The 24,699-nt window shown below is 36.2% G+C and overlaps 1 protein-coding gene across 1 annotated transcript in view; it reads right to left on the bottom strand.

Moving 5' to 3' along the window:
• The window catches only part of STPG2 (sperm tail PG-rich repeat containing 2), a 355,392-nt gene that overhangs the window by 63,234 nt on the left and 267,459 nt on the right, over positions 1–24,699 (bottom strand). The gene's annotated exons all lie outside the window — the stretch shown is intronic.

Genomic DNA, 24,699 nt, shown 5'->3' with positions numbered 1-24,699 from the left:
CTTGGAAGGAAAGTTATGACCAATCTAGACAGCATATTAGAAAACAGAGACATTACTTTGCCAACAAAGGTCTGTCTCATCAAGGCTATGGTTTTTCCAGTAGTCATGTATGGAAGTGAGAGTTGGACTATAAAGAAAGCTGAGTGCCGAAGAATTGATGCTTTTGAACTGTGGTATTGGAGAAGACTCTTGAGAGTCCCTTGGACTGCACGAAGATCCAACTAGTCCATCCTAAAGGAGATCAGTCCTGGGTGTTCATCGGAAGGACTGATGCTGAAGCTGAAACTCCAATACTTTGGCCACCTGATGTGAAGAGCTGACTCATTTGAAAAGACCCTGATGCTGGGAAAGACTGAAGGCAGGAGGAAAGGCGGACAACAGAGGATGAGATGGTTGGATGGCATCACCAACTCAATGGACATGAGTTTGAGTAAACTCTGGGAGTTGGTGATGGATAGGGAGGCCTGGCGTGCTGTGCTCCAGCGGGTCACAAAGAGTCGGACACGACTGAGTGACTGGACTGAACTGAACCGCAAACGGGCACTTGGTGCACATGGGTGCAGCCATCTACCTCTACATTAAATCATGTGCTGCTGCAGCTGCTGATCTCCAACACCCTCTGAAGTAGTTCAGGGTGGACAGCAGAAAGGAGGCACTCTGTGCTCCCAGAAAACTGGCAGGACAGGTTTTCAGATAGTTAGACATTCTCAGGTGCTAATTGTATGAGCTCAATTCTTATATCTCCTCATATCTAGAAAAGCACTAAAATCCTTCATGGTGATGACTGTTTCTCATGACTAGCAGAAGCTTCACGAGACCAGCAGAAACTTTCCAAAAAAAATAAACAAACAAACATGCTTGATTGCACATGCTCCTCTTTTACCAAAATCACATATATACTCTCCTTCCCCTCTACCTCTTTGGAACAGTTTCTCAGAGCTATCTGTCTCTCAGTCCTCATATTGCTCCAAACAAAACTTAACTCATAACTCTCACACTGTACATTTTTGTTAAGGTGACAAGGCTACTGCATAAAGGATGTCACTAATGAGAAATGTCTCAAAGGAAGGGAAAGGGGCCTGAAGTTTTATAGAGAAAGCTAAATGTGAGTTGTCTCTGAGTCTTTTGGGTGTCATAAGAAAGGATGGAGGTTGGTCTAATATCAAACGATGTCAGGGTAGGATGGTCTTTTGCCATTAGCTTTTACACAGAACACAAAAGGGTGGGGGATTTCTTAATCTTCACTGCTTTCCCAGAGTACAGGGCTCAGGAAAAAGGTCAGCATTGCCACTACTCTCTTAAATAACCCCAATTTCTTACCACCTACCTTTATCAAAGTCTGCTGTGAATGATACTTTGGGGGAAGGAACAGAGTCAGATTCTGCGTTTCAGATTAAAGGAGTGGAAGGAGGAAAAAGTATTAAGGATAGTGAGACATAAAGTAGCAATCAAGGACTGAGTGGAAAAAAGGAAATTAAAAGGTAATCAGAAGAAATGAAAGTAATCAAGACTCTCCAGCAATATTACATGGTCAGGGAGTAAGGAGCTGAATTTTTCAACATATGTGGAAAGGAAGGTTGGAGGATTTACTCTCAGATAGTTAGTATTGATATTTTGGCAATTCAGATAAGACAAGAAAAATCAGCTTTTCGTAGGGAAATATAAAAATGTTTAAGGGGACCAGCAGAATACACACTTGCTGAAGTTTCAGGAACTTGTTTACTGAGTTTCAGATGGAATCTAAAGATGAATCACAAGAATGCTATATATTTTTATCTATCTAGGTGATAAATCAGAGAGCTTTGGAATGCCAGAAATTCTAGGAAATATGGACATCTGAACTATTGCAAGAGCCTCCTAACCAGTCAATCTGCTCCTCTTCCCAGTCACTTCTCAACACGAGCCCAAGTTCTCTCTAGTGTGAACCTGACGTGTCACTCCTTTCTTTAGTAGCTTCTGATGGCACATCAAGGTTGTTGGTTATTTAACCTAACATGCTCATCTTCTGCCACTCTTACCACCATGTCACATCATATAACTTGCTATCCCTCAGACAGGCCAATTATTTCATATTTTCATGGTCATTTACTGGTCTTCATATATTGCTATGTCTTTGTGTATGCTACTGGAGAACTCATTACAATAAGGTCCTTGCTACTGAAGGTCAAATTCCCCCACCAATATAAGAGCTCAAGGACAGGAACCAACGTTTGGATTTTACATATCCATCTCATACAACATACGCTGCCAAGAAACTAGCTCTAGACATGTTATCAATATATGGGTTTAAATCAATAAACAAAGTTGTGATAAGTATCTCTTCCCTAGTAAGACACTGAGGCAAAGCCAGGCCATATCTGGATACATGTATTCCTCAGGAGGTGACAAATTTCAATTTACATGACATGCATGTCAAAATATTATAACCTCACAAGAATGCTATAAAGAGAACATAAGCTTGAAACAGTGGGTGGAACTATATGTTTGTTCTTGATGTTTCTTCCAAACTTTTAAGCCAACAATTCTGTTTAATAAGTCATGAATGGAAACAAAAGAGGATCATAAAGAAAATATAATACTAACCATCTAAAGATAGTCATATTGGAAGAGAAGTTACACTAACCCAAGTCTTTACTGTCTCTGTATATGCCTTATTGGGCTTCCCTGGTGGCTCAGTGGTAAAGTATCCACCTGCCAATGCAGGAGATGCAGGTTCAATCCCTGGGTCAGGAAGATGCCCTGGAGAAGAAAATAGCAACCCACTCCAGTATTCCAGCCTGGAGAATGCCAAGAACAGAGGAGCCTGGCAGGCTATAGTCCATAGGGTCACAAAGAATTGGACACAACTTAGCAACTAAACAACAACATATACCTTACTATAGCAAGAGTCAGTATGTTTGTTTCTTACTGAAGCTGTAACAAGCCACAAACACAGTGGCATAAAATAATGGAAATTTACTATTTTGTAAGCCCTGGAAAGAAGAAATTTTAAAATAGGTCTCCCTGTGGGGCTTCATTCCTCTCTGGAAGCTCTAGAAGAAAATCCATCTTCTCACACTGTCTAGCTTCTAAGGGCTACCTACACTCCTTAGCTCATGATTCCTTCAGTCTTCAAAGCCAGCAATGGCAGGTGGAGTCTCTCTAACAATGTCACTCTGAACTCCTGTTTCCCTCTTTCACTTATAAGGACACTTGTGATTACACTGGACCCCCTTGAAAACTTTGGGATAATCCCCCCATCTCAAAATCAGCTGACTAGCAACCTTAATTACTTCTGCCATGTATTATGGGTTGAATTGTGTCATCCCCAAAATAATGTTAAAGTTCTACCTCTCAGGACCTCAGAATGTGACCTTATTTGGAAACAGGGTTGCTGCGAGTGAAAGTTGCTCAGTTCAGTTCAGTTCAGTCCCTCGTCTGTGTCTGACTCTTTGCGACCCCATGAATCGCAGCACGCCAGGCCTCCCTGTCCATCACCAACTCCCGGAGTTTACTCAGACTCATGTCCATTGAGTCAGTGATGCCATCCAGCCATCTCATCCTCTGTCATCCCCTTCTCCTCCTGCCCCTAATCCCTCCCAGCATCAGGGTCTTTTCCAATGAGTCAACTCTTCGCATGAGGTGGCCAAAGTCACTAAGTCATATCCAACTCTTTGCGACTCCATGAGCCATATAGTCCATGGAATTCTCCAGGCCAGAATACTGGAGTCGGTAGCTTTTCCCTTCTCCAGGAGATCTACCCAACCCAGGGATCAAATCCAGGTTTCCCGTATTGCACACAGATTCTTTACCAACTGAGCTATCAGGGAAGCCCAATGGACCAGATGGGCTCCTAATCCATTATGACTTATGCTTTTATAATAAGAGGAGACACAGGGAGAAGATGGCCATGTGACCATGTAGATTGGAGAGATACATCTATTAGCCAAATGTCAAGAATTTCCAGCAAACCACAGAAGCTGGAGGAGGCAATAATGGATTTTCCTCTACAGGTTTCAAAGGGAGTGTGCCCCCTGCTGACACCTTTATGGGAACTTCTTGCCTCCAGAGCAATGAGACAATAAATTTCTATTGTTTTAAAGCATCTACTTTGTGGTACTTTGCTATGGCAGCTTTAACAGATGAATACACCATTTCACAGGTTCAGAAGATTAGGATATAGACATCTTTGGAGAGGCAGTTATTCTGCCACAACCTTCAGTGGGGAAATGATAAAAATAGAAGACATTTGCCCTCTAATTAAGAAAGAACAAGATAAATCTCTTTTTTGAAGAAATGGAAATTATGCTCTTTTTTCCTTCTAATTTACATAGCATCCTGAGGCTTTTATCTTCCTAGAACTTCTATTAAGAATTCCAGATCACTTAGCAACAACTTTTAACCACTGCTTTTTTTTTGCTGATTTGACTATTAAATGAATTAAATGCTTAACTAATATGGGTGGCTACAATTTAGGAAAGCATAATTGAAACTAAAAACGCATAGCTGAGTACAGACTAGTAGACCATGAAAAAAATCCACTCCAGCTGAATGTCCCTGAGTTTGAAACAATGAGGGGAAAAAGTTTCCACTTTCAATTTTTCAAGATTATTTTTTAAATTTTATCTTATTGTGGTAAGAACACAACATAAGAGCTACTCTCTCAATAATTTTTAAGTGTATGTTATTATTTAAAATTTGTCTGCAATGTGGGAGACCTGGGTTCGATCCCTAGGTTGGGAAGATCCCCTGGAGGAGGGCATGGCAACCCACTCCAGTATTCTCGCCTGGAGGATCCCCAGGGACAGAGGAGCCTGGCGGGCTGCAGTCACGGGGTCGCAAAGAGTCGGACACGACTGAGCGACTAAGAACAGCACAGCACAGAGCTAATTTATCTTGCTTAATTAAAACTTTATGCCATTGATTAGCAACGCCCCATTTCCTCTCCTCCTAGTCCCTGGGAACCATGATTCCACTCTGATTTTATGAATTTGACTACTTCAGATATCTCATATAAATGAGAATCTACAGTATTTGTCATTCTGTGACTGACTTATTTCACCTAGTACAATGCCCTCAGGGTTTGTCCACATTGTCCCATATTGCAGAATTTCCTTCTTTAAGGTACTAAAACCTCTTCAGGATTCTTATTTTAATTGGGGATAAAAATGTGAAGGAGGATTGCTAGGTCATATGGTAGTTCCGTTTTCAGTTTTTTGAGGAACTTGCATACTGTTTTCCTAGGCAGCTGCACCATTTTGCATTCCTAGTGACAGTGTGCAAGTGTTCCAATTCTCCACATCTTCCCAACACTGGTCCTTTGCTTTTTTTGACAAAGGCCATCCTTTATTAGATACATCCTGATAGGTGTAAGAGAGTATCTCATTGTGGTTTTGATTTGCAGTTCCTTGATGATTAGTAACACAGACCTTTTTTTTTTTTTTTCATACACCTGTTGGTCACTTATATGCCTTCTTTGAATAACATTGTCTATTCAAATCCTCAGCACATTTTTAACAGGGTTATTATTTTTTGTGCTATTGAGTCATAGCAGTTCCTTACATATTTTGGAGATTAACGGCTTACCAGATACATGGTTTGCAAATATTTTCTCCCATTCCTTAGGTTATCTTTTCACTTTGCTTCCTTTGCTATAAAAAGCTTTACAGTTTTTTTATGTATTTATTTTTTAATTGACGGATAATTGCTTTACAGATTTTTGCTGTTTTCTGTCAAACCTCAACATGAATCAGCCATCGGTATATATTATATCCCTTCCTTTTTGAACCTCCCTTCCGTTTCCCACCCCATCCCACCCCTCTAGACTGATACAGAGTCTCTGTTTGAGTTTCCTGAGCCATACAGCAAATTCCCGTTGACTCTCTATTTTACATATGGTAATGTAAGTTTCCATGTTATTCTTTCCATACCTCTCACCTTTTCCTCCCCTCTCCCCATGTCCATAAGTTTATTCTCTATGGACATATTTAAATTTGTATTCAGAGCAGCTGGTGTCTAACAACACTTTTAGAGGTGGCAGGATTCCTTTATCTTATTTTGAAAGAAAAACAGAATTCTAAAGATCTTTTAACCCTACAGAAACAAAATGACTCATTTGGCATTTTTTCATTCTGTCAGATTTATCTTTCTCCTTCTTAATAGAGGAGGATTAACACATTTGTCTTTTGAGATAAAGCACATTCTATGCTGTCCCTTGGTGACCAAACTTTATAGGAACATTAGGTTCAGACTTGTTTTGCCCATACAGGTAGCTGATAATAGAATGAACAGGAGAATGTGAACAGCTGGATAAAAGTTAGAGCTTTTGACTTAATGGGAAGCATTCTCCCTATGAAAGGGATCTCATTTGCCATATACATGTGCACCCCATTAACAAATATGTACACTTACTTTAATTATGAGGTACATGTAGCTAAAATGCCTCAGGAAAAAAAGGTATAGAAAGAAAATCTTATTCTACAACAGCAGTGGAAAAGAAAATCAAAACTATTATCTCATTCCTAATTGGAAAATATTTTACATTAAATCTAAACTAAATATAGACCTAAAGTATTCCAAATCGAAAACAAAAATGCCTCAAGAAAAAAAAATATCATTCAAAAATTCTTCAATTTCTTGTGAAATATTTTCATTTATTTTAGCTATCATTATTAGATTATAAAAAGATATTATTCTTAAGATCATATGGCTAAAAATGAACAAAGTATTATAGCTTTTGCATAAATATTAATACATCTCTTTTCTCTCATATTCAAAGCTTCTTTATTAAATCTTGCTAATATTTTCTCGATCTTGACTCTCAGAGGACCTAACTATAAATATAATACTCTATATTTTCAAAAAGAAAAATTGGGCACAAATATTAATACTAGAAATGAATCAGTAACTTCTACCCCAAGAATGAAATAAAGACCAACATATAGTTTCCTATAAACTGTTAGCCATTTGTATAGCATATAAGTGATAAGTCAATTTAAACATGCTGCCCTAACTCCTGGATCTTGGATTTTTAGAAAACCAGAAATTGATCATTTTATATACAGAGACAGGCTAAAATTCTATAAAAGCAAGAGATGTGTTAAATTCCATGGCCAGGATTTTAAAATAAAGTTTTTGTTTATATTTAAATGTCAATAAATATTACATGTTTATATTACATAGTTTAATGAATTTCAGGCCAAAACTTCATGAGATGTAACCAGGGACAAATATAGGACATATAAGTAGGATAACCAAATGTCCCAGTTTGACTAGGACAGTCTTATTTTATGCCTTTTGTCTGAGCATTATTATTACAGAGTCCCTTTCACCCTCAAAGGCCTCTTGCTGCTGCTGCTGCTGCTAAGTCACTTCAGTCGTGTCCAACTCTATGCGACCCCATAAACAGAAGCCCACCAGGCTCCCCCGTCCCTGAGATTCTCCAGGCAAGAACACTGGAGTGGGTTGCCATTTCCTTCTCACAAAGGCCTCTTAGACAAGCAATATTATATGGTTACTCTATCCAAAAGAATTAAACCAAGAAGGCCAACTCCCCTCAAATAGGTTGTACTTCCTAAAAATCTTTATGTTTGCGATTTAAGAGATTAAAAAATATGTAGGAAAGACAGATATTATTTACATCTAGTCATTTATTCATAGTATAGTACTACTTGCTAATATTAGATACCTGTGTTCTAAGCAGGCTCCAACTCTAAGTTGGTTTTCTTAGCTTAGTATATTTTAGGTAATTGAAAACAAAATGGCAGGCAAAGGTGGATAATAATGGTAATAGAAATCTAAATGGGAATGCAACTATCTGCTCAGAAATCCAAATTTAAGAAATTCAGGTCTACCACTTTGGATGTATTATAGCCCAGGAAAGTGAAGCAAATTTAAATTTAAATTATGGGAGCATTACAGTGGTCTAAGAGGAAGTAAACAGAATATAACAAGTGTGGGACAGTGAAAATGGTTTAAATCCCAATTGCTTTTTTTCTAATTGGATCAGAGTAGATTCTACAAACAACAGATCAGTTCTCCTCAGCTCTCCTCAGTTTGTTAGTCTGTGGAATACTGAGCCATACATACAGTCTATTCAGAATTTATCATGACATTTAATGATATCTTTTACTCTATCAATGCACAATAGGTATATAACTTTGTATGTGAATATCTGTACTTCATATTTGGGTACATCATAGGAGAGTGAAAAAGTTGGCTTAAAGCTCAACATTCAGAAAACTAAGATCATAGCATCCGGTCCCATCACCTCATGGCAAATAGATGTGGAAACAGTGGCTGACTTTATTTTGGGGGGCTCCAAAATCACTGCAAATGGTGACGGCAGCCATGAAATTAAAAGACACTTGCTCCTTGGAAGGAAAGTTATAACCAACCTAGATAGCATATTAAAAAGCAGACATTACTTTGCCAACAAAGGTCCGACTAGCCAAGGCTATGATTTTTCCAGTATTCATGTATGGATGTGAGAGCTGGGCTGTAAAGAAAGCTGAGTGCCGAAGAATTGATGCTTTTGAACTGTGGTGTTGGAGAAGACTCTTGAGAGTCCCTTGGACTTCAAGGAGATCCAACCAGTTCATCCTAAAGGAGATCAGTCCTGGGTGTTCATTGGAAGGACTGATGCTGAAGCTGAAACTCCAATACTTTGGCAACCTGATGCGAAGAGCTGACTCATTGAAAAGACCCTGATGCTGGGAAAGATTGAGGGCAGGAGGAAAAGGGGACGACAGAGGATGAGATGGTTAGATGGCATCACCGACTCAATGGACATGAGTCTGAGTAAGCTCCAGGAGTTGGTGGTGGACAAGGAGTCCTGGCATGCTGCAGTCCATGGGGCTGCAAAGATTTGGACACGACAGAGCAACTGAACTGAACTGTTACTCCATACTATAATTCTCATAAGATCAATCCAGAAAAAAAAAAGCACACCTATTCCAGGCAATTACTTAGACAAAGCTGTGTTACATTTAACCTTCAGCCTTCACCCTTTAACCTCAGTTGTTATTTTTCTAACCTATAAAAATTAATATTTCTTTAGTTCATTTGTTCTGTGCATTTATAGTTTATTAAGCTCAGCTTCAAAATTCATTTCAGGGTCTTGCCCCTCCCTGCCTCCCAGGACAGTCATTTCTGGCATTCCAGAGAGGCAGTCCCTCATCTATCTCCAGCCCTGTAGAGTGAACCTGGTAGGACAAGCCCCACTAGGAAAGGGAATTCATTCTGTACACTATTCAGGAAATTGCTGATGGTCAGTATGAATAGTTCTCCTGATTTTCTTGACAGCATTGTGTTCAACATTTTTTATCTTTATCTTAAATGATAGTGAAGTCACATTTTTCACTGCATAAGGACTAAGCTTAAACATTTTTAACGTGGTCTACAAGGCCTACATGATTTAGCCTAAGCCCACTTCTGCCCTTGTCTTGTACCACCCTTCCCATCTCTCCATTTTAGCCACACTTCCCTTTCTCAGTACTTTGAACTTTTATAGACCTCAAATCAGCTGAGTATTAGAGTTTTTTAACTTGCAGAGGTGGTAAAAATATAAAATAAAAGAAAATTAGCAGTGTTAGGATGCTTGAAAAGTTTCCAGACACTGGAAGGTTCAACTAGCTCAACACATTTAGTTGGGGATATTTTATAATGTAAACATTGATTGCATTGATATATGGCCTCTTTTCAAAACAAAATGCAAACTTTATAACAAAATTCAGGCAACTCAAACCCATCTTTCTCAAAGACTCACTGCCCATTACATGTTGGTTTTCACTCCTCATTCTGTTCTTATTCAGTCATTTTGAGCAGTTACTGGTAAAGAGACAAAATTTCTTTTAAATAAATCATATGCCTCCAAAATTACCAGCCTAAAACTGGGTATATCAGCCAAATATGAGAAAATAGCACCATTCACAAAGATTTAAATATTTAAATAATTAAATTTTAAATTAAAATAGGGAATTACAAAATTGTTTGTTACTGAACATTCAAAAATAAAATACTTTTACTAATGAATATATAGAGATTTACAAAAGAAACCTTCACTATATTCAGAATATGATTTCTACTTCATTTATGAGTCTATAGTGTATGTACAGGCATTAACATGACAACTAATAGGACATTCAATGATTTCAGTTTTTCCATCCAATATAGAATTTGGTAAAGAATTTTAATATAAAAAATGAACCAACTTGTCAATTAAAAATTAATAAAATGCATCTTTAGGAAAATGTTAATTTTTGCTTTTATAAGAAAAATAACTATCAAGTAAGTTTTCTTCTGGTACTTGTTTTTGTCAAACAGATAAATTCAATATATACATAAAATCTTAAATAATTGACATGCTAAATTGCAACTGCCAATCAATACCTGTTTCTTCTATCTCTTCTAATTAGTTTATCTATATTTAATTCTAGACATCATATGTTCAATTTTATAGCATACCTTTTTTCAAATAGGTAATTCACTTAATAAATATTTATTAAATTTCAGTAAGTTCAAAACAAGTATAAGTAATTTAAAAGTGTGAGAAATATCTCACTGTCATCTGAAATCACACAATATTCAGCATGAGTAAGTATAATACATTTCTGGACACTTACAAAAAAACTGTCTTTCTGCATCAAATTTAGAAGCTCAGTGATTTTATGACTTAAAAGGCAAATGAAACTCAGCTGTTGATAAGTTGTGAGAGAGGCTTTATAGCGTTTAAGTGGTAGGCACGCAGGTGTATCCAACTCTTCTCGACCCCATGGACTGTAGCCTGCCAGGCTCCTCCATCATGGAATTCTCCAGGCAAGAATGCTGGAGTGGGTAGCCATGCCCTTCTCCAGGGAAACTTCCTAACCCAGGGATCATCTGAGCCACCACGGAAGCCCAATAAAACTGTCTCTATTTGACGATGACATGTTTGTCAAGACAGGGGTCCCATGTGTGTGCTAATTTGCTTCAGTTGTGTCTGACTCTCTGCGACCCTATGGACCGTAGCCCACCAGGTTCCTCTGTCCATGGGATTCATTACTGACTTTGTTTCCCTCTTCCTTCTATTAAAATGTTTACTAAATACCAAATACAATGCATTCTTTTAATCAGTTTTTCCATTTTATACCTATAACAAGCTCACAAAGGAGTGCAGTGACTGAGCCAGGCTAAGCTTGGTTTCATTTTCCTCTCTTTAATTTTTTTAAGGTTTTATCATTTATCCTCAATGACTCCCATTTAATTTGGAAATGGAAAAAAATTTTAGAAGATCCTGAGTGTTTCTAACAATTAAACATGGCAGCATGATTTAATAAAAAACTACAGCCATTATTGGAATTTAAGTTTTATACTATAAAAAATAAATAAATAAATTTTATACTATTTGTTATATTTAACTACAAAAGGAAGGAAGTAAATCTTCCATAATTTGCTTCCATGTAGTTTGTTATTCATGTTTAATAGTTATAAAATTTCAACTTTGTAAGTAATTTTCCCTGAAATTAGTTATCTGCGTTGTCTTCAAACTTAGGAGACACCTTTATATAATGAGCATTTAAATAATGTGTTAATCAGTTTTTCCATGTTATACTTATAACAGGTACAGAAAAGAGTTAATTTGATTTGGTCTTCTCCTGGAAATTTGGCATTTTAGAGGAGGGAGAAAAAAGTGACTGAAATTCAGTAGACGTTAACAGTCAAGTGATGGAAAGAGAAAATCAGAAATATTGTAATGAAGGTAAAACCATAGAGGAAACCCCTTGATTCCAGGCTCATACAAATGACTTGCTGTGCCAATGAAAATTTTAAAGACACAAAGTGATAGACGCTTGAAATGAGTGGATGTGCACAGTGATGCCTGCTCTCGTTCAACCTTGCCAAAAACAGAACATGTCTATTAACCTGCTGGAGTGTGATACTCACATGGAGCACCTCCTAAACTGGTCCAGTTACCCCAAAAATGGCCAGTCTAGACCAGCCAATAGACAGCTAACTCTCAGCCAAGATCAACTGAGCCTCTGTCTCAACTCCTCGATGTTTTGAGAGTTATAAAGAGTTGCCACCAAATTTTAGGGTAGTTTGTTACATAGTAAAAGTAAAACAAAATAATACCAGATGGTCTATAATTATTAGATGTAAATTTTGGATATTCTTAAGTACAACTGTTACTCTCACTAGAACAAAATGTACTTTGGCCACCTCATGCGAAGAGTTGACTCATTGGAAAAGACCCTGATTCTGGGAGGGATTGGGGGCAGGAGGAGAAGGGGACGACAGAGGATGAGATGGCTGGATAGCATCACTGACTCGATGGGCATGAGTTTGAGTAAACTCCAGGAGTTGGTGATGGACAGGGAGGCCTGGCGTGCTGCGATTCATGGGGTCGCAGAGTCAGACACGACTGAGCAACTAGACTGAACTGAACTGAATATAACACTTAAACACTAAAGGGGCCTACTCTTACAAACTAAGTGGCAAAGAAAATATTCTGTTTCAAATATACTTTAAATATGTATATTCTTATATTGTCATACATTTGATTATATCTATTTATATATGTGTTAGAAATTCTGAGAGACAGTATGATTTAGTTAAAAGTCATTCATGGACTTTGGTTATAGATATGCTTGAATTCAAATACTCTCTGCCATTTATTACTACTTATTTACGGGATGGATAAAGCACAAGCTGGAATCAAGACTGCCAGAAATATCAATAACCTCAGATATGCAGATGACACTACCCTTATGTCAGAAAGTGAAAGAGAACTAAAGAGCCTCTTGACTAAAGTGAAAGAGGAGAGTGAAAACTTTGGCTTAAAACTCAACATTCAGAAAACCAAGATCATGGCATCTGGTGCCATCACTTCATGGCAAATAGATGGGGAAACAGTGACAGACTTTATTTTGGGGGGCTCCAAAATCACTGCAGATGGTGACTGCAGCCATGAAATTAAAAGATGCTTGCTCCTTGGAAGAAAAGTTATGACTATTCTAGACAGCATATTAAAAGCAGAGAAATTACTTCGCCAGCAAAGGTCCATCTAGTCAAGGCTATGGTTTTTCCAGTAGTCATGTATGGATGTGAGAGTTGGACTATAAAGAAATCTGAGCACTGAAGAATTAATGCTTTTGAACTGTGGTGTTGGAGAAGACTCTAGAGAGTCCCTTGGACTGCATGGAGGTCAAACCAGTCAATCCTAAAGGAAATCAGTCCTGAATATTAACTGCAAGGACTGATGCTGAAGCTGAAACTCCAATACTTTGGTCACCTGATGCAAAGAACAGACTCCTTGGAAAAGACCCTGATGCTGGGAAAGACTGAAGGCAGGAAGAGAAGGGGAAGACAGAGGATGAGATTGTTGGATGGCATCCCCAACTCAATGGACAAGAGTTTGAGCAAGCTGTGGGAGTTTGTGATGGACAGGGAAGCCTGGCATGCTGCATTCCATGGGGTCGCAAAGAGTTGGACATGACTGAGAGACTGAACTGAACTGATTTAATGTTAATAGCTATTTATTATTGCCATGGAAAAATAATCAAAACTTTCTCTTGCTCCAATTTTCTGTCTGTAAATGGGGATTTGATACTCCATTAAGATTAATAGTTGAATGAAATATTATAGGCAACCAATTCATTCATTCATTCATTCAACAAATATTCATTGAGCATTTACACATGCCATTCACAATTTTAGATGCTGAGCATGTGGCAGTGAACTAACTCAACAAGGTGTTGCCCTTATGAGGTTAACCTTCCAGGAATAGCAGACTGACAGTAAACAAACAAACTGTAAATATTAAGTAATCACCATGAAAACAATCTCAAAATAAAATGAGATAAAGGGGACTATGAATCTTGAAGGAGATGAAGAAGTGAGCCATGTGGATCTTTGGAGGAGGAACACTACAGGATGGAGCTTACATGGAAGTTCAAGGAACTGTCGGCTTAGAGCACAGTGAGCAAGGGAGAGAGAAGAAGGTGAGTTCACAGAGGCAGAGGAGAGCTGGGTCTACCAAGTCCTTGTAGGGCACAAAAAGGTCTTTGTTTTTACTCTAGCTCACACTAGAAGCTACTGGAGGTTTTGAACAGAGGAGTAACGTGAGAGTAGACTATAGGTAAGAAAAGAAGCAAGACCACTAGTTAGGAAATGCTTGCAAAGATCCAGTTAAGACAGTAGCTTGAACCAAATGTTACCTTTAGGTGAGATAAAAAGCTGTTGAAAATTGGATACATTTTGAAGATGGAACCTACAGGATTTGCTCACGAACTGTATTTGGGATTGAGAGCATCAGAAGAATCAAGGATGAAGGTTCTAGTGTGAGAAACACAAAATGAAAATGAAACTATTACTGAGATGGAGAGAACAGTTAAAGGTGACAAGTTAGGACATAAGGCTAAGACAGATTAGACAGTAGGTTTCCAACAAGCTTTTTTTTTCTTTTCACTTGTTTTGATCTGGGTTTGGGATGCGGGGGAGGGTCTGTCAACCATCCAAGTAGAAATGTTTAACAAGCACTTGGATATACAAGTTGGAGTTCAGAAGAGAAATGTGGACTGGATATATACATTTTAAAGTTAAATGCTGAAGAAAGAGTGCCCTAAAGTTAAGTTTGAGGTTGGATTTTGTAGCAAATACTGTTATTCAATCTTTGAAAAGTGAACATACTGAATGTTGGCATTATTTCTGGTACTTATGATCATGGATGTTACCATCAGGTCCTGTCGGCATCACAACTAGAGTAACAGTAAAGCATGCTGTATGAATTCCAGGCCAACCAGGAGTGTTTGAAAGTACACAGTGATTTAACCAGAGAAAGTTTAATATAAATGATTATCAACTATGATAAAGGAATGACTCCATTGTATAAGAAAACTCTGTATCTTGCCTAGGGCAAAGAGAGAGTACCCAAACTAGGAAAAGGAGACTTCCTTCCCTACACTGGATTTCAAACCTCCTGGGGAAAGGTGTAATCAAACTTACAGGATGACAAGGGATTTGCTGATTATCCCAGTCCAGCGTTTGCTGGGAGTTGGTGGGTGAGAAGGAAGCAGCCCTCTGGAGTGGAGGAGGGCCTAGGGGAGGGACAAGTGGGACACAGGTGAGCACAGTCAGGCACGTAGCACGCAGAGGGAACAGGGGTTCCCATGCAGCAGAGCTCGGAGCGCAGTGTCTGTGAGGTGAGCCTCCGACGACAGCCAGCACGCAGACATGCAGACGGGACGGAGGCAGGGGGCCGGGCACGTGGACACGCAGAGCAAACAGGCGCCCTGGCAGGGCAGGGGGCCTGGAGCACAGCGTGTCCGTGTCCAGAGGGCCATGGCAGAGAGACGATGGGAGACAAACCCGGAGGAGCTTACCCGCACACAGGGACAGGGGTGCCAGTGTGGGCAGCAGGCCTTGAGTGTGTGGGATCATGTTGAGAGATATGGAAAAGTGATAGCCTAGAGCCACCCCCAGGACAGACAGAGCTGAGGCTGCGCTCTGGGTAGGTGGCTGCAGCCATGTACCCAGATGTCTTTCCACGCACCTGCTGACCCACTACCCGGCAGCCAGAAGCAGCAGGAGCGCCCCTTGCTCCTGCAACGTCCCTTCAGGGCCCTCGACTGAGAAAGCTGAACATCACTGCTCACTGTAAAGAAGAGCGGCTTAGAGGAATTTCATTCAGTTCATTTGCCCAGCATGTGTTAAAGGGTAAATCTGGACCTGCGAGGTAATAAATTGATAACTGATTGTTAAGATTTATTATTAGTGTCTGAACAATCATTCTCAAATATAGGCAACCATTCCAGAAATAACTTTAAGTAAAATTCCCTATGTGCATTATATGTTGAAATTCTATCATTCATTTAAAATGTAACTGCATGTTTATTATTGCAAGAGGGAATATTAATGGTTGTATAATTTGTAATGTTATACACAGAACAATTATTAACTCTTAATTATTTAAAAAAAATAGTGAATAGATTGACAGCTAATATCCCTCTTACCAGGGAGTTGTTAGCTAGATAACTTCAGGAAAAATGTATCGCCGTTTAAGAGTAAATGCTTATGGAAATTCAAATAACACGAAGTATTAGAGCATTACCTTACATCATAGTTTAATTATACTTTTTGTAAAATATTTGGTATATTAGCTCCAAACATTAAATAAAATTACCCTTTCAGCATATATTTATCTTATAGTCACTTAATTTTATTTAGACCATACATCTTAAAAAGTTCTAATGGGGATTCTCAAAATTTTAAGGATGAAATAAAAGCAGAGTATCAATCTTTCAATCTTACAATTTAGTCAAAAAGATAACCTCCAGAAATAAATACAGCATCTATTTTTAACTGCCTTCTACCAACATAATAAGAAACATAAAAAAAACATAAGGAAAAATTGTAAATGTTAGAGATACTGGTGAAAATTCAGAGATAATTTGTTTTGAAAATCTATTTCTCTGCTCCATTGCTATATTTTTAGGCCCAAGGATTAACAAATTAAAGACAACTTTTCCCTAAATCATTATGTGAAATAGTAGGTATATACATTAAGAGGACCAGTTTTAAGTTGACTTTGAGAAATGTTCAGAAAGGTCTATGTTTTGTGCATTAATGGAAAGTGTATCATCACTGTTTTTACAAAGTCAACAAACATATTTCTTTAATATGCTTCTTTTTATGATTTCTAAGCTTCAATCTCACTTTTAATTTCTTTTCAGAAGCAACACTTTCCACTTTTCATTTTATAAAGCCGCACAAAACTCCATGACTGAAGGATAAGACTGTATGTTCGATCATGCATTTGTAATTCAACAGTAAGATTATAGCTGATGTTATTTCTAACACTGACATTGAAATAACTATCATTTTTAAGTACACACTGCAGCATTTAAAGCCAATTTCGTAAAGAAAAATGTCACATACTCTAGGAAGGTAGAATTTTAAGAAAAAACTATTCAATGATAAGCCCAGTCTAGTATTCACGCCATTCCATTCACACTGATCAAAAAGCAAAGTGAATTTTATTTTACCACTTAAAATCATTGAATTTAGAAAGAAAAATATACTTTATATGTATGTCATTCACATTAAAAAACCCAAAGTTTTTAAGGTATATATTTTATTAGCAGAGCTATTAAATTTATGAAACTTTCATAACATGTATAAACACTAAATGTGAAAAACTCATATTTCATGGGATAATTATCTTTAAAGCACTATCTTCTTTTAAAGAAATTAAAACTATGTTAGCAAAAACAGCCACATTGTACTATAAAATTAATATATTCATATTTTTCTTTCAAAAGCTCAATGAAAGAACAAAAAAAGAAACTTCAATTAAATTTTATAGACACGTGTTAAATATAACCACTGCAAGATGATGCAGGAAATACAAGAAAGACTAATATAGCACAATAACCTACCCTCAACCTTCTTGCAACCAGTTGGGGAAAGGCACAAACAATACTAAAAATAATACTAGAAAGACTACAATAGATGCCACAATGGAACTTCAGTGACAATACTGCTCCTCTTTTAAGCAATTTAGTCTTTTATTTATGCTATTTTCTATCAAAATGTGCTTTTATATTTATAGCACTTTTCAGTAGTCCTTAAGCTTTTTATTTAATTACAAATGAAACAGTGATTGTAACCTACTCTTGTAATATTTTCTGTTATTTTTATATAATTTTGTGGTCTTCTTAGCCTTTTACAGTTATTTTAGCATAAAAACATATTTCACAACCTCTGGGATACAGGACCTTCTACACCTCTGTAAATTTTAAGATATATTTCCTTATGACTTTCTCTATTTTTATGGCCCAGTGAACCATTTAATTTTCCTCATGCTCACCATTCCTTGTCTTCACACCAAACAACAAATACACGTTTTCAATACAATTCAAATCTACCATTTTCTAGCTTCCAAAAGAAAATCACTCACACCAATAAGAACATGGTTATATTTTTGCTGAAAATGATTAGATTCACAGTGAGTTCAAATTGAAGATAAATTCAAGTGCACATAATTGAAAACCCAAAAGAAAAATGAGTTTTATCTCTTTTTCACACACATACAGAAAAACAGAAATCAACGATATCTAATGAGAGTGTTGGCTCAGCACTAGTGAGAAACCTAGCTCCTGTCCACCCTCCTCTCCCAGCATACGTGGAACACACATTTTCACCTCAAAGTTACATGGAGCTCCAGGAAGAAAAATGACTACTAGAGCTCCAGGGTAGGGTGGGGGGAGAAGATGAAGTGGAAGGGGCAAAGAGCATCTTCCACCTGTCTCTCCTTTAAGCAGTCTCTCCTACATGTCCCACAAAATGATGTCCAGACTTAGACAATGGTTACACACCAGCTTGAAAGAACTACTAGGCCTGCAGTCTTTTATCTGGATACATTACTGCTATGAATAAAATTAGAACATTGAAATGTAACTAGCCCATCCTATCTATCATCTTGTCATAATAGAAAGGGTTGTTAAATAGATATGAATATGAAGCATATGACAGAGATAGAACAGAAGAATCATTGTGACCAACAGAAAAAGATGAAGTAAAGTAAATATGGTCCTTGGAGAAAAGCACTTCAATGTTAAAAAAAAAAATGGCTGAGGGATAAAGGTGAAGAGAACAGGATAAAAACAAAAGGCAATCATTTATTTATTTGCCTACTATATATCAAGAACTACACTAGGTTACAGAGTACATAATGGCCAACAAGAGAGATACAATCCTTGCCTTCATGAAATTTATATTCTAATGTATACTATGAGAACAGTATAATCAAAATAACTGTAAATAGCTGGTTGGAGGACCAGCCTAGAATAAAATGGCCCCTTGATATTTGTATTATCTAAAACAAAGCAAACTGAATTTTCAAAGTCTCACTAAACCTCAGGAAATATGCAAATTTTCACTTATTTTCTAGTCCCATTAATTCTAGTTCTGCTACCATTAAAATTTCTTTAACCGAAGCAACTATAAAGGGGCTGATTTTCAAACAAAATATTATAGGGAGATGAATGGATTAGAGAGAGGTGTGAGAAGAAAAAAGTTGAGATCTGCCAAGGATGTGGAGGAGCTAATATTTAGTACATTACTGGAGTTATGGGTGGAAATTCAATAAAATGTGGACAGAAAAACATTGCATTTTTTAAAAGCATTAAGGCCATTAATATTCACTTATTAATAAAATTTAAGTAGATCCATCAAAGAGATCATGATATCTGGTCCCTTCACTTCATAACAAATAGATGGGGAAACAATGGAAACAGTGACAGACTATTTTCTTGGGCTCCAAAATCACTGTAGATGGTGACTGAGGCCATGAAATTAAAAGATGCTTTTTGCTTGCTCCTTGGAAGAAAAGCTATGACCAACCTAGACAGCATATTAAAAAGCAGAGACATTACTTTGCTGACAAAGGTCCATATGGCCAAAGCTATGATTTTTCCAGTAGTCATATATGGAGTTGGAAAATAAAGAAAGCCAAGTGCTAAAGAACTGACACTTTTGAACTGTGGTGTTGAAAACTCTTGAGAGTCCCTTGGACTGCAAGGAGATCAAACCAGTCAATACTAAAGGAAATCAACCCTGAGTATTCATTGGAAGGACTGATGCTGAAGCTGAAGCTCCAGTACTTTGGACTCCCGCAAAGAACTGACTCTTTAGAAAAGACCCTGATGCTGGGAAAGATTGAAGGCAGGAGGAGAAGATTGAAGGCAGGACGACAGAGGATGAGATAGTTGGATGGCATCACTGACAAGATGGACATGAGTTTGAGCAAGCTTGGGGAGTTGGTGATGAACAGGGAAGCCCAGTGTGATGCAGTCCATGGGGTCACTAAGAGTCAGACACGACTGAGTGACTTAACCAACTGAAGTGATTGAACATAGAAAGATTATCTCTGGAAATACTTCCAAAAGACAAAAATAAATATTGTTATTTTTCAGTGTAAAGGGTTTGGTGAGGCAACACTGTGAGACCAAAAGAGCACTGAACTACATGCAAAAATGCACAGAATTTTATGCTAGTTCTTCCATTGAATGAGTTTAGAAATAGTAGACTCATAATGTCAACTTATGCTACCTACAGGTCATTTGAAGAATTAAAAAGTATATTTAAACACTCTGAAAACTATTAAATACTATACAAAAATAAAGTTAAGTCATTATGCTTAATCATCATCACTATACATGAGCCCAGGAAATGAAGGTTAGAGGATTTTCACAAGACACTTTACACTGGTTACTGATTCAGGAATAACTCCACAAAAATGCAGAAACAGATGCCCATTTAGTCATGCAGGAAATGCTATTGAGCATTCATTTATACTCCATAGTTAAGTTGTAACAATAGCTACCTGTACAGGTTTGTCAGTTTTTCTGTGTCAATTTTTGGCCAAAATTATAGGGACAGGGAAGCCTGGCATTCTGCAGTCCATGAGGTCACAAAGAATCGGACAGAGGTGAGCAACTGAACTGAACTGATACCACAAAATAGTTCCTTCTTTTAAATCAAACTGAAAGGTTCTATTTAGATCTTACTTTAAAATGGGGCTAAGAGGCAGCTGAATCATGTCTCCCAGGCAACAAAAACTGAGTCAAAGAAATTCCAATTCCTAAAAAAAAAAAAAAGAAAGAAAGAAAGAAATTCCAATTCCTATCAGAGATCTCCCATACAGACTCTGTTCTCTGAATAAAGCAATGCAGATTCCTGGTCCCACACAAGCTTTTTCCAGGCATGTTGCTAGACCAGGTGCTATTAGCTCTAGGGAACCAGACAAAAAGTTGCAATACCAATGATGATTTTTCAGTTTCTTACTTTCTGCCATTGAGCTACTCATTGGTTGGTTTTACATTCAAATGTAAAAAGTAATGTAAACCCCTATCCTTCTGTTGATTAAAAGATGTAATCAAGTAATTTCTCTACCTTTCATTGTTTTAGATTATATACTATTTGCCCTAGTACTTGCTTTAAGGAGGATAGAAATGATCTTTCTTCTGCTGTTATTCACAGTGGATTAACCATTCTCCTTTATTTCTCTTATTATGCCTCTGGTGGATTATCAACCTAAGATATCAAATTACTATCTACTAATTTTCTGCTTTTAGACTCTATCAATCAAAGATAAGGATTATGTGCTCTATATTTGTAAAATTAAAATTTAATTGCACAAAATTAGGACTAACATGATAGAAGAGCCCCATAATTTGGGAAATTTTCCATATGTCAGAAATTACATTTTTGCTAAAGGACTGTCTGCTACCTTTTTTGGTAACAAACTTTCTGGATTCACTTTTAAATTCCTCTGCTAATTATGTATGATAGTAACATTTCACTATTAAAGATTTAAATAGTGATATTCATTTTGCTATAATGATATTGTGCTACTAAGTATAGGGAGAAAATCATTAGAGAAATTAAAACACTGAGCTACATTGCCAATAAAATTTTCACTTATCATCTCTGAACATGAATCATCTCTAAAAGAAATAAAACAACCACAGATGGTTTTAGCATAGTTTTATACTGAATCAATAGAAACATCATAGAATCTTGACTTCAGAATTTCTTCTTGCCTTATTATTCAATGATTCATGTTTATTATTATTATAAAGAAAAACACTGATAAATAACATAGGAAATAATGTTTTCTAGTTCAAATAATTTGGACTTACATAATCAATTGGCAATAATTAAAGAGAACTAAACAGTGAATTAACAAATAATCTATGAATGCAATTTTGCTATTTGTTTTATGGATATAATTAACTATCTATTCTTAAAGTAAAAAATGTAATGATCATATATCCTGTCATATTGTGTATATCTATATCTAAACATAGAGAAGCAGAGAATTAAGTCTTTGCTCTTTTTCTCACAAGCTATGTATGGTTTGAAAATCCCTTAACCCATGGGCTCTCACATTTCTGATTTGTAAGAAGAGAGAGGATCAAATGATATATACAATCCTGTCTACCTCTGGGATTCTACAATTTCATGGCATATAACTTAAAGATGTGCGCAAAGCTTTTATCCTCCTGCAAGAAAAAATTCACAACAGTCATCTCTTTTTTTCTTTCACTTTGATCAAAGATGACTAAAACTGATAAAAGCAATTTGTTAAATTCTTCATGATGACAAGGTATTCTATCAATTCTGACCTAGACGTCTATCAAATACAACTTGTGATTTAGCAGTTTGTCAGTTACATTCTTAACTACCATAAAGTGATCATGAATGAAAATATTCTAAGAGTTCATTCCACTCCAACCCTGTTTGTAACTTTAATCCCAATAACATATATGGGTCTTACCAAGATAGTCCCATAACATGAACTAATTCTATAAATATTTTAAATAATGCATATAAAGGAATGCAAACAGTCAACTCTTTATCAGTAGCTCACTAGAAGACTATTTTTGAAATATGAATCAATAATTTTCTGCTCCTAGATGCTTATGGTTGAACTATATTCTGTACCACAAAAAAACAACTGAGAGTTCAATGATGATATTTACAATATTAATCTTAATAAATATCAGAGAGACATACACAAGATAGGGTAATTGTACTCTTTATTTTATCATTTCATGCCATCAGAAAAACTACTAAAACGTAAGATAACATCATGACAGAGAATATGTTATTTTTCAAAACCATTAATAACACTGCTAAACAACAAAGGGGAAATGGATAAACAGTCTTATGTGAGTTATATTTATAAATTTTGACAAAATTTATTCTAATTTAAACTTTCTGTATTACTTCAAAATGACAATCGTTTACAAAAATTGTTTAATGAACTCTGCCTGAGATGCTTTTGAACATTCTGATCAAAGATAAAAGAAAGCGTTCTGATGTGAAAAACAGAATCATTACAAAGTTTTTATTTGCTATAACTTACCTAGAGAATAAAAACATTTATCTTTTAAAGTATAGGTGATATAGTTTTACTAGGATTTAAAGTAGCTTATAATTGTGCTAAATCATATAATATTTTTCTGGTAAATTTTTTAAATTAATGAAATTATAATAGATGAAAACAAAGCTTCACATACATTTAAGAATTATTCATCTAGAAATACAGAATGTCCTGAATGTAAAGTACTGTGAAATGCAATTCCAAGACCCTTGTTTTATTATAACATAAAAGTGTAATACATCAGAGCATCATGTGATAAACAGTCTATTTCTATGACAGGGTTTCTCCTTAAGGTGTACTATCACCTTACTACCATGAAAGGAAAGAATTCAAGTCAATGTATAAGTTTTCTAAACCACTTTTCATTTCAAGTTATACCATAATTTGTAATAAATATAATTGTATATAGATGTGTTCATACAAATGAAGAAGTTGATGACTAGAGAGAAAGGATTTTTTTTTTAAAGTTTGTGTTCAGATATTATGGTGGTTATTACAGGGAGATAAATGTGAAGGAGAAAATAGCAGAAAAGTTAGAGCAAAATAAGTGTATCAGGGTTAAACACACACACACACACAAGCAACCACAAAAATCTTTTTCTCCATCTGGCACCAGATTTCTCTTAGGAAGAGAATTTCTGATTAGAAAAATATCTTAATTAGCTGCCTAGAGTTGGGAAGAGAAAATTCAACAGGCATAATCATTATATAAACACAGTAAGACAAACACAGCAAAGTTCAAGTTGATAATATTTTGTTAATAAATTTTGAATCTGTGTTCATGAGGGAACTGATTTTTTAGTTTTCTTATAATGGGGATATATCTGCATTCCTTTGTAATCCAAAATATGCTAGATATCATTAAAAAATAAAAATATGCCCATCTTTTCCATTTTCTACAAAAGTTTCCAATTTTTGTTCCCTAAATGTTTATGCCTGGTATTGGGTCAGAAGGTTTTTCTTTAAGAATTCAAATTTTTAGTAGATACAGAACTGAACTAATCAGATTTGGGTTTTTTTTTTGAGACAGCTTATTAATTTATGTCTTTCAAGAAATTTGTCTATTATATCTAAGCTGCTGAAATCTTTGGCATGAAGTTTTTCACAATAATTATATTATTATCCTTTCAGTGTGCGAAAAATAAAGATGTTGGCTTTTAAATAACTTATGTTGCACATAAGAAATTTTTTTTTGTTAATCAAAATATAAAAATTTTTATTGCTGTTATATAAAAATATGGTTTGGTTTTGTTGCAAACATCCCTTATATGTTTCAGTGTGTGTTGTTTCTCTAACTTGATGAATCTACCTAGAAGTTTATCAACCTTACTAATTTTAAAAAATAACTGGCTATTTGTTTCATTATTCATTTTGTTCCATTGAATTTAAACCTTTTTTCTAATGTAAACATTAAAAATAGCTAATTAAAGTAGATATATAGGGAAAAATCACCAATTTTGTAATCAAGATGGATCTTGGGAAACCGTAAACAAGGATGAAAAGCCAACATACAGATTGGGAGAAAATATTTGCAAATGATGCAACTGACACATGCTTAATTTCCAAAATATAGGAACAGCTCAACACCAAAAAATCAAACAACTCAATCAAAAAATGGGCAGAAGACCTAAATAGACATTTCTCCAAAGAAAACATACAGATGGCCAACAGGCAAAAGAAAAGATGCTCAACATCACTAATTACCAAAGAAATGCAAATCAAAACTACAATGAGGTAGCACCACATACCAGTCAGAATGGCCATCATCAAAAAGTCTACAAAAAAAAAAAAAA

The sequence above is a fragment of the Dama dama genome, chromosome 17 (genome assembly GCF_033118175.1).
Source record: "Dama dama isolate Ldn47 chromosome 17, ASM3311817v1, whole genome shotgun sequence".
NCBI lineage: Eukaryota > Metazoa > Chordata > Mammalia > Artiodactyla > Cervidae > Dama > Dama dama.
This window is presented reverse-complemented; position numbering and strand designations above follow the sequence as displayed.